At 44.8% G+C, this 12,206-nt stretch overlaps 1 protein-coding gene across 1 annotated transcript in view; it reads right to left on the reverse strand.

Annotated features, from left to right (window-relative positions):
* The window catches only part of CREBRF (CREB3 regulatory factor), a 42,311-nt gene extending 32,303 nt beyond the window's left edge, over positions 1–10,008 (reverse strand). Inside the window, exon 1 of the mRNA XM_088475814.1 lies at positions 9,919–10,008. The gene's annotated coding sequence lies outside the window, so the exon portion shown is untranslated. The remainder of the gene's footprint in view (positions 1–9,918) is intronic.
* Positions 10,009–12,206: the final 2,198 nt, after the last annotated feature.

Here is a 12,206-nt window from a genome sequence, read left to right on the forward strand (position 1 = left end):
CCTAAAATGTTATCCAAACGTTAAGGAGCAGCAATGCTTTATTTTGTGGAATTAAATTCTATTGGCTCGATTCAATTCAATGTGAATTAAATAGCGCCCATAAGGAGCTCCCAGTGCTATTCAATTCAGCGCGCTGTTATGTCAGAGAATGCCCGTTCTCGCACCTTAAACATGGTGCCCAGTGCGATGCTGTATCCGTGGCGCTAAGGGCAGAAAACAGCATCGAGTCTGTCATTTTGTCGGAATGCTATTCGCACCCCAGGTGGGGTGCGGGAAGAAATCCTTAGTCGGGTTTAACAGCGTGCTAAATTGAATTGCTCCGGGAGCTGCTTCCTGGCGCTATTCAATTAGCCAACATTGGTAAACTAGGGGTCACTTTTTAGTGTACTAAAATATTTAAAGTTTCTATGCAAGTTAAAAAAAAAACACACACAAAAAAACACACACACAAAAAAACACACACACAAAAAAACACACACACACACACACACACACACACACACACACACACACGGCAGGGGTGGATGCAGAAAAATACATTTAATAAACAAGCTGATGCAAATAATGTGAACCAAAATGATATGTCCTTCTGGATTTTGCTTTCAAAACTTAAGCAAACTCAAAAACCTTACAACTTGTGCCATCTACACCATTACACTTTCCCTTTTGTGCAAAGTTTCCCTGCCCAATAAGTTTTAAGCAAGTCTCCCAGTGCAATAAAATGCTTTTAATCACTGGAAGGTTGCTTATGCCACGTCTTTTTACGGCTGCAAGATTAGTTAATGATGTTACATAAACAGCTGTGGATTGCAATGCAAAATACAGTTTGGAACTTGAAATGGAAAATTTCAGGTTTCATACATCAAAACAAATAACGAACAAAAAGAAAAAAGTTTCACATTTTTCTTAAACAGTGACCAATCTGGATTGTAGAGCATTTGCTCTTATTTACACAACAATCAGGCCCCCTCACAAGAGCAACATTCAGAAACCTTGAATAGGATATTTTGTGCACTGCAAACTCGTCACTGTCACAAAATTTTAGCTTTGAAAATTTCTGCAAATATGAATAATAGAAGTTTTTATATAAGCACAAAATTTACTTTGAATGGTCATATCCATTTAGGTATATAACGAGCTTGGCATCCAGATTTTTTTTTAGGTCTATTTATAATTAGTTCAAAATGGTTCAAGTACACTTCCTCATTAAACACCAATAACATCAACAACTGCGGCTTCAGCATAGATTCTACTGACGGAATCTCTTTAGCTAGCATAAACAGAACAAATATAAAATCAGAGCAGGAATGAAACATTCGTGAGTATTAATGAGTGTGAACTCCAGGTACTGGTAGAGCATACTCAATGAGCTCCTGAGAAGTTTTCAGTGACATCAAATTTTCTATAGTTTGATCTACTATTAATCTGCTCAGAATGATCCTAAGAGAAGCATCCTTGAATACAGTGACCGCCATACACTGCACAGAGCATCACCGCCGTTGAATAAGGATGTAGTTATGTGACCGGTAGCCGCAAGGCCGCCAGTCACATACCGACTGCAGAATGCCGACAAAGGATTTATGATAGGCGTCGAAATACCGACGCCTATCACAATCCAAACGCCGGAATCCAGGACGACGCGTGCCCGAACGAGGAAAGTCTGTTAGCCGTGGGGAGGGAGGGGGGCTTAGGCACCACTAGGGTGGGACGGTTAGTGTTAGGCACCCCCAGTAAGAGGTTAGGGTTAGGCACCCCCAGGGAGGGTTAAGTTTAGGGGGGGGGGGTTAGTGTTAGGCACCATCCCGGGAGTTTAGGGCCAGGCACCCCTAAGGGAGGTTAGATCACTTACCTGCTGCTGTCGGGCTCATGCTGTCGGGATTTGAACCGGTGGCTACATTCCCGTTGAATAGATATCGGACTCTATTCACAGAGACAGGAGAGCTTGGAGAAGCCCAGCATGTCCACAAGTGCCGGGCACGCCCCCAAAAGTGATGAAAAGGGGGGGGGGGGCGAATCTTAAAGACATGCCCCTTTTCTTGTGACCACTCCCCCTTTTCGGGCACAGGAGTGCCCCTTTATGGAGGCAATATTATTTCTATATCATTTAAAGGGGGCACATTTATATTATTTTATGAAAGGGGCACGGTTTTTGCCTTTTGAAACTGAGCAATTATTTTATTTTGGGTGCAACTAGTAATTTCATTACCCTTGTACCAACAGCCTAAGGAGCCCAATGCTATTCAGGAAAGGGAGCTGCACCCCTCGTTCGGGGAATGAACATGAAGCAGAATAGCCTGGGCCTGTTGGATGAAGGAGGGGAACCTACACCATTATTCTCCCTAGAACTTTTTGCCAGCCAGGTTTCATTAAGAAATAGCCAAGTGGTGACACAGATATAATAAAGACTCTTGCAGATATTGCTCACAGCAATGCACACAGAGACACAGTGCTACATGCTGAGAAACAAGTCTGCACTCTCCATCTACCCTCTCTACAATGTGCCGGCTGTCCAAACTGCGCCCTGCTCTTAAAGACAGGGGATGGATCTCTGTTACCGTGCCTGTCACAGTAACATAAGCGCAGCGTGACTCTGTGCCGTCAGACCCCTAGAGCAGGATAATGCCAGGGCATGAAAAAAAAAAAAGCTGTGTGGAGTGCCTGCAAAATTAATCCTGGTGAGAATATGTGTTTTTAAAGTGGCATAGTTGCCCAAGCTCCTGATCATATGCAAGTTTTAAACCCACTGAGAATTGCAGGCAGCTTGGTTTAAGACACTCTAAATAGTTAGCTATTACACTGAAGTGCCAAAAGCCATAAGATAGATACCTAGTATCATGTAGGACTCCCTCTAGCCCAGTGAGGTGCAACAACTCGACGTGGCATCGATTCCACAAGTGGACGGAAGACCTCTGGAGAGATGCTGACCCATATTATCTGGATAGCTTCCCACAGCTCCCTGATATTTGTAGGTACAGGATCTTGGGTGCGATTGTACCGCTCCACCATATCCCAAAAATGCTCGATTGGGTTGATGTTGGGTGAACGTTTTGTCGGAACTATCCACAATGCTACTTGAACCAATTCTGCACAACTTGGCACTTCTGACACGGTGCATTATACTGATGGAAGATTCCATCATTGTTGGGGTACATCATGGACTGCAAATGTTCAAGCAATGCAATGTATCGGTAACTGGTCAATTAATGAATGTTCAGGCCCCAGCGGATCCAAAACATGCAATGTGAACACACCGGGTTCCCAAACTCGGTCCTCAAGGTATTCTAACAGTCCTGGTTTTAAGGATATCCATGCTTGACCACAGATGACTTATTTAGTACCTCAGCCAATTTGATTTAAGCACCTGTGCTCAACTATGGATCTCTCTAAAACATGAACTGTTGAGGTGCCTTGTGGACCGCATTTGGGAACCTCTGCTCTACACCATTATGGAACCACCAACACCCTACATTGAGCCTTGTTGACAACTGGAGTCCATGCCCTCATAGGGTCTACGCCACACCCCAATACTACCATCAGCTTAAAATAACTGGAACCGTGACTAATCGGACCACGCCACGTTGCCAGTCTTCCAGGGTCCAATTATCGATGTTACAAGCCCAGGTGAGGCGCTGTGTCTGGTATCTTAGTGTTAACAGAGGCAGAGTGGGTCTTCTGCTCTGATATCCCATAGAAGCTAAAGAACACTGTACTGACCTACTGGATATGCGTCTGGTACCTCCTGCAATGAATATGGATGTGATTTGAGCCAGGGTCGCTTGTTTGTTACCACAGACCATTCTGGCCAGATGCAGGTGGCCCTGATCATTAAGCTTCTGTAGTCGACCTGAGCTGTCAATGATTCCCAGTACACACGTGACACTGTAGATCAAACGCCGATAATTCAGGTAGCCTTGCCATAAGCAGCCTAGCCGGTGTTCAGACTGACTCACGAGATGTCAGATTACAATTGATGCAGGTCAGTCTAGGCATTTCCAAGATGTCAAAGTATGGTGATGCCACCTACCATTAACTATACATACTGATATCCCATGACTTCTGGCACATCAGTGTCCATCTGACAATATTATATTCTGGCATCTATGAGCAAACTGGGGCAGCTGACATTGAGATGGATCTCTACCTATGTAAGTCAGATCACATTTCAACTAATCATCATAAACTTGTGTATTGAATATTACAAACAAATACTAATATAGCACCAGCATATTCTGTTGTGCTCTACAATTTGGAACAAAACAGTGATAAAACAAGACTGGGTAATAACAACAGACAGACAGAGTCAAGAGGGCTCTGTTCACAAGCTTACTATCTATTGCTTGACTTTATAGCCTCTGGTCAAATAGTTAGCAAACTGGCTACATGATCACAATGTAACTGGGTATGATTACTAAAGCTGAATAGAGACATTGGGCCTGATTTAGAGGTGGACAGAGTGTTAATTTTTTGTGCGGTTGAGCTATTTTTTTTTTGCTACTGCATATGGCGAAAACTCAGAGAATCCTCCTGTGGTGCATGTGCAAGCTGTTTGGTACGCAATCACACTCATTTGAGATAGCGGACAGACATGGGCATTCCTGTAGGGATTGCCTGAAGTAAATGTAAAAAAGGCCGTCTCATGGGCGTGTTATGGGAGTGTCAAGGGCGTGGCAGTAAATGCAGCTGCGCTCTCAAACGCAGAGCCGCAGCTAAAGAAGCCATGATTAGAGAAAGTTCAAAAGCAGATACTGCGACAGCCAAAGGTCACTCTAGGTGTCGATGGTCATTGCAATGGGGCGCTGATGGTAGTGTGTTTAAGTTTAGTGGCTGATTTGCATTATCCACGGACATTGAAAGTGGGCGTCTCAGGGCTTACAATCCATAGTGCTCACGATTGCTGAAGGGGTAAGCTGAAACTAGTATTTGCATATTATCCTCTCCTGTAATCACAGCCGCGTATGCATTAGCTTCCACCTCTGAATCAGGCCCACTATTGTTTCAAAATATTTAAGTTCTCACCTTGAGCTTTGGCTCCTGACAATGACGATATGTTCACTTTAAGTGATAGTTTATTCTGTTAACGTTCTTTGATACAATTGTTTGACAGTCATGATGTCAACAAACATTATGAGGACACTAAAATGTTAGCGCATTAATCATGACACTTGTAATGCTTGTAACCACATTTTAAAAGACGACGGCCATTTAAGTTTAAACATGAAATGCATTGCGCTAACGACACCCGCATTTCAGTGTCCCCATAGAGATTGTCAATAGTCCATGCTTGCCGACATTTAGCTCCCTCCTTCCGGGAGGAAGCTGTCGGGCTTACAGGGCTGGGGGCGTGACGCGGCCAAAGGGGGCTGGACCCGGCACATGACGCGGCATTGGGGGCGGAGCATGGGGGCGTGACAGCACGATCACATCATCGTGGCTCCGCCCCCTCTTCAAAAAGCTGTGATTAATGGCATTGTGCAGCAGGGGGCGGAGCCACGATGACGCGATTCAGCACGAATCGCGTCACCGGTCCCCCTGCTGCCGGGGTTTGTGATTTAAAAGCGCGGGGGGGTGCGGGCACATCGCCGGCGGCCGGGAGGATTGCCTGCCTTCCCGGGAGGGGCACCCGATTTTCGGGAGGCTCCCGACCAAATCGGGAGGGTAGGCAAGTATGCAATAGTCATGTCGACAATCTTACTGCATTCTCCATTCCCCCATTAAGAGACAGTTAAAGTGTGATTGTTATTACTATTTTTGAACTTTTGGTACCTCTGGTTACTCTTAACTTATTTTATACCGTTTGATATGTTTGAATAAATAATTTATTTATGATATAAAAACCACTGACTGTTTTGTACCAGCACTCCTACGTATAGAGAAGATGGTGCCGCACGATAAATGAGTCTCCGAAGTATGAGACAAGGTGCATGGTTCTCCGATCCAGAGTCCCCTGTATATCTGTAAGTGTATGGAGTGACCTGTCATTCTATGGAACCACTGCACCTAGCAACCCTGGGTATATGAACCCTTACTGCCAAACTTTATATTTGTACATAAGAATCCTATCCTTATTGTGCTTTATTAAGCAGCCATAAAAAAGTTATTGTTTTCACTACAAGATGGTCTAGCGCCCAATATTATTGACTGACTATTTAGCAGCCCTTCTGGTAGTGGTTGCCACACTCACACCATAACCAAGGAGAGTCATTACACAAGATCCTAGCACCCAAAGTAAGTGTGTCACTGTATCAGTAGGGTTCTGGTTTGCTTAAAATTCAATCAACACTACCTCCTTCTGCACACCACCAAGGAGTGCTCATAGCTGCCATAGGGCCGGGGCAAGCCCTAGGTGACACTCCATGCAGTATCTTACCTTTACAGACAGAATTTGGGCTCCTCAAATTAGGAGTGCAGTGCTTGGCTGTGATATTACCGTAAAGCACCAAGTTCTCAGTGTATCACTGACATAGAAGAGCAGCAGATACACATACCATCATCCGCTACTCCATGGGAAGAGCCGCAAAGGCATTAAAAACAGTGAGTGGATGACAATATATCACTGGTCCTGAGCTGCCTCTCATGAAATGTTTTTTAAACAAAGAATACACATTAAATCAAAGTATTTCCAGATTTTCTTTATACAATGCAAAGAATGCATGAAAAAAATCAATGTTAAGAGACTCGTTAACTCTTCCCAACTGATTACAGTATTTTTTTCCATTAGTTTGCGCTATTTATATAGTACCATTATAGTATCCTGTATATGTATCACACCTTCCAACTGCATAGTGAAAAATATATTTACTCCTTCAATATAAATAAAGTAAAAATCATCTACAGTTTCAAATCTCTCCATGATGAGAAAAACATAAAAATTACACAGAACGACCCAATGGGTGCAGTGGCTTCTTAATGGTGCGTACACACGGTAAGATAAAAATGCACGGTATGAACAATAACGATATCGTTGGTGCATGCCAACCCTTAAACGACCAGCGATGCACGGGCACTTATGGACGATAACGATATCGACTATCGCCCTTGCATTCAGTCCAGCCTGGTCAATATTGACCAGGTTACATAGGGACCGACGTTGGTGGTGTGCTGGATAAACGATAACTATCATCCCGCACATCGGGAAGGTGCAGGACGATAAAGCTGCATACACACGTAAAGATTTTCTCTCCAACCAGCCAACTAGTTGATTGGTTGGAATGAAAATCTGGTAAGGTATGAAAGCAAATGACAATCAGCAATTTGCTCCCAAACGCTGGAAAATTTACAAAAACTGTTGTTTGAACAAATTGTTTAGATCGAACATTTAACAAACTTGTTCATCTGTTTTCTGGCATTCAGGAGCAAATTGCTGATCATCGGTTACTCCCATACTTTACCAGATTTTCATTCCAACCAATCAACAAGTTGAATGGTTGGACAGAAAATCTTTACGTGTGTATGCAGCTTAAGTCAGCAATATCGTTATCGCTGACTGATCGTACCGTGTGTACGCACCTTAAGAGTGTCAGCTCACTGTCTGACATATACACTGAATACAAAATAGATTTGATACAGTTTAACAAATAGATTTCCAAATTTTAAAATGTATGGGATATTATTCTAAATAAGCAGAAAAAAAACAAATGTAAATTAATTGTGTAATAATTTATTCTAAGAGGTCAATTCAATCAGGCACGAGTAAGTGTGACTTTATATCGCTGGACTTGTGGATTTTTGTTTGCAGCCCCATATGGCTGCGTACAAAAAACCGCAAGTCTGGGCGACATTGGGCTGTGCGAGGAGGGAGCGCAGCTGTCATTTCCTGCATTTCTACTTGCCCCCCTCCCTCCTAAATGAAAATGAACCTAAAGTTAATAGTAAATATTGCATATATAATAATTTCTAATTTTAGGACCAGAGTCAAAATTTGTTTTGTTTTATTTTCAACACCTTTAAAATTAAAACAGTAGTGCAGTTAAAGGCTTCATGTTAATAAGTATGTCAGGATGAACTTGTATAGAATGTCCACCAATATCACATCACAATATTAAATACAAATTTCCTCTTGAAATTGAACATTTACAGATGTTACATATATACCTAAATATTAAATGCAGCCATGTTTACAGGTTTTATAAAATTATTTTAAGTGTATGTACACACCTGTTTTTATGAATTTCCAGAAAGTCACCGAATGCTTTAAATTTGTAATAAATCATTCAAAGGGAGGTATTTATCAAAGCTGGAAGAGAGATAAAATTGTGAGAGATAAAGTACTAACCAATCAGCTTAGAATTTACATTTGGCAGGCAGTGTTTATAAAATGATAGGAGCAGATTGGTTGGGAATTTAATTTTTACAATTGTATATCTCACCCAGCTTTGATAAATACCCCCCAATGAGTGATACTTTGTGTATTTATGTTAGGTAGATATACCTTGAATTTGCATTCGTGTTACGTTATGCTTTTTCTCCCCTGCAATACCTTTGCATAGACCAAACACAGTGCAAACAAATGTCAATAAGTTTACAATGTACAGTAGTCCCTTTGATAAAAAAAAAAGAAGCATAAGACGTATTGAACGGGTAGTTAAAACGATAATACATGACATGGGGAACCTGCAGAATAGGTGCACTGTCTGTATTTGAGCTATGATGTGTAGGCAGCTTTCTGATATTACCACACAAGCGCACAGTGTGGATGTACACATTAGGTACACCTGGTCCCTGATTGATGACAAAATGCAGAACATTTCACATTTTAACACATATTAAGTTATCAACTACATATATAAATGGCATATAGATCTATTATTAGAAAAAAATTCAAAAGTGTGGTACAAACATAGCAACAAGAAAGAGAAATAGAGGTGCAGAAACATCTGAATAAGTTTGGCAGTGCTGACCCAGGAAGGTGATATATACAGGGATTGCACACAACATGAGGACTGAGCCGGCACACCTGGGATACCATAAAGAATACAGAGAGGCCTGTTACACTTCTGTCCTGGGCTCAGAGCCGTATATATATCACTCACAGGGACCCTGCTACATACATTCATACACACCCCTCTCTGTGTACACAGCCAACATGGCCTCAGCTCCTGTTCACATGCAGCCTAACTTAGTGCCTGACAGAAGCGCTCTGCTGATTGGACAGGAGTCCTGCAGTGAGAGCAGCCATTGGTCTGAACCTGCCGTCACTCAATATTACGCTCCCGCCCTCTACTTCCCCGCAAAGATGCTATGAGCTGACACATAAACAATCTCCGGATCTATTCAGAGTGAGGGGCGGGGGAGACGGGAGACCCTTGGCTTAACACCCCCTCCGCCCCCCAGTCTTAACACAACGGGCCGGGCCCGGGAGAGGAGCTGCCGGTGCGGGGAGAGGGGGGTTATGTAAAGCACAGGCTCCGCCCCCAGCGCTCACACCCCCTGTACATGCAGCAGCAGCAACACACCCCCTGCACAGCCAGCGCTGCATGTAAACAACCCATTCTGGCCGCACAGGGGGTCTTACACCCGGCCTGGGCACTCACTGCTCACCCTCTCTATGCACACACTGCACCGTGCATGCTGCCCTCCCTGCATCCTGCCCACACTTCCCTGGAACTTTCCCCGTTGTATTAGGCAGCAGCGCACACCCCTCTCTAGCAGGTGTCCCCTCACCTGGAGGCATCCCCGTGACACAGGGCTGCTGCTGTCATCCCCAGGAGGCGTGCAAAGAGGGCACTGACATGTATGGGGCAGCACCTCACCTCCTGCACCTGGCCGCAGGCTCTCTCCCCGGGCACATACTCCCCTGCACTGCATGTCCTGCTAGGTGAGGATCCACACCGGGGCCCCATCTCTGGCAGCAGCGGACATGTGAGGAGCTCCGTGCCCAAGAGCTGCCCCTCCCCCCTGAGCCAGTGATATCCCTCTCACCTGTCGCCGTGCTCGGTGGGGTGTGTCAGCCGCCCCGCTGCTGCCGCCGCCCGTCCCCCTGCACCGTCTCCATGCTGGTTTCTGCTTTGTTTTGTTTATTTCCTTCCTGACGGGTTCCCGGAAAGCGCGTGACTCCCCGCCCACGTGACAGGCCGGTGGACCAATCCGCGCCGCCTGGTACCCGGTCCTGGCCAATCAAAGCGCCCCTGTAAGGGGAGGACATGATGGAGACGGGCGGGGGAATATGTAGAGCAGCAGCGAGATCCCGGGGCAGGGGGGCACGCTGACCCTTTTCTCCTCTCTCCCTTTACCCCGGGCACAGCCACACCGTGACCCCCTCCCCACACACCTGGTAACAGCAGTGGTGCACACTCACCTTATTATCTCCCACTATCAGCTGTCACTAGCATGGGCTGGGAGGTAGATGCCATCTATCTCTGCTTCTCCTAAACCCAGCTCTCATGCACCTACATGTGCCCGGCCCAAGGGGGTAATGTCTCCACTTGCACAACATTGGGGAGGGGGTATAAGCGCAGGGATGCTATATAGTGAGGCAGGGGGAATCCCTTGGTGGGAGGGGTCACTATACATATTGGTGAGGAGGGGGCTTATACAGTGAGAGTGGCTGGCTGTTCAGGGAATGTTGTAATATTTCACTTTTACTGTTGGGTTTCTGAAAGTCACCATTATATGAGATTCCGCATGCCCAGTGACATGTAGGAAGGCGCTGCTCCTGCTTCTCAATGGATATTTCACTAGTGCAGTAGATATCAACAAAATGTTTAAGTTCTGTGGACAATTTGCTCCATTTTGAATTTGAGTGATTTCCTACCTTTCTGTGGTAAAATATAACCTTAAGGGGCATATTTGCCTACGTTTTTGGAAATTCTCTATAATTTTTGTTCTTCCAGACTTCTTCCTTGTTTTAACCCAACCACAGCACAGAGCAGAATGGTGACTCTAAATGGTACTGAAAGACAGTATTACTGGAACTTAATATCTCTGCAAAACAAGCTGTAAAAAAATTTGATTCACAGTATAAATGCACATTGAAATATATTTTATCAACATTATTATTATTATACTTTATAGGGTGCCACAAATGGTCCACAGAGCTGTACAGAGGGCAAAACAATAAGACAGTAGAAGATAAAACAGTACAGTACAATACAGTAGACAAGTAACAATTAGCACTATAAATCTCAACACAGCCACTGATGCAAGGTGCACAACGGAAATATTCAGCGCAAGCTGAAACCTGTAGCTATTAGAGTGGGTGCAGATAACAGGTCTAGGTTGTCTGATGAAACAAAAACAACAGAGGAGTGGAATCCAGGGGCAGAGACCCCAAGGAGGATGTGTAGCTGGTGTGCAAGAGGGAATTGGTATGTAATGATACCGACAGCGGTACCCCGACAGGTCGAAATCCCGAGAGCAGGAGGTAAGTACCCTAACCCTCCCTTAGTGGTGCCTAACCTCCCCCCTTTAGTGCCTAAACCTAACCCCCCCTCCCCGCAGCCTAAACCTAATCCTCCCGGGGGGGTGCCTAACCCCCCCAGTGGTGCCTACCCCCTTCCCCTACTCTAACACTCCCGGGGGGTGCCTAACCCTAAGTCCCCCCCGGGGTCACTAAGCTAACCGCCACCCCCAGCGGCTACACGCTAAGACACTCGGCATACCTTTTGTTCCGTAAGCCAGGTGCCGGGTTTTAGTAGTGGGGCTAATAGGCGTCTGGATTGCGACGCCTGTCTTTAGTCCCATGTCGGGATGTGAGTGTCAGGATATCGGCGGGTGGAATGGCGCCCGCCAGTGTCCTGACCGCATCCCGTGCAAGAGTAGTAGGTAATGAGAACAGGGAACAAAACCGTAATAAAACAAACTGTTATAACAGGCATACAAAGTTGTACTGTGATAGGGCCCTGCTCGCACGCTTACAATCTATACGGAAATAGGTATTAATACCAAGGATAGGTGCTACATACTGCATTTTTGTTCTGCCAAATTGCAGTGGTTCTTGGGCTGTATGATCCTGTCATACAGCAGTGTTGGCCTGGGGTCAGTAGAATATGTGATTGTACAAAGAGAAAATATGTAAAGTTATGTGTGTAGTGATGAGGTAATTAGTAGAATAGCTTACAGAGGTTATGTGGGTGGTTCTAGAATTTGATAAGCTTGCCTGAAGAGCTGAGTTTACGGAGAATGCGTGAAGGTTTGAAAACTTGAAGACAATTTTGTCCATGGGAGGGCAGTTCTGTTACCGTGAATGGGAGCAGGCAATGATTTTGTAT

This window comes from Taudactylus pleione, unplaced genomic scaffold (assembly GCF_031769625.1).
Source record: "Taudactylus pleione unplaced genomic scaffold, aTauple2 ptg000178l, whole genome shotgun sequence".
Classification (NCBI taxonomy): domain Eukaryota; kingdom Metazoa; phylum Chordata; class Amphibia; order Anura; family Myobatrachidae; genus Taudactylus; species Taudactylus pleione.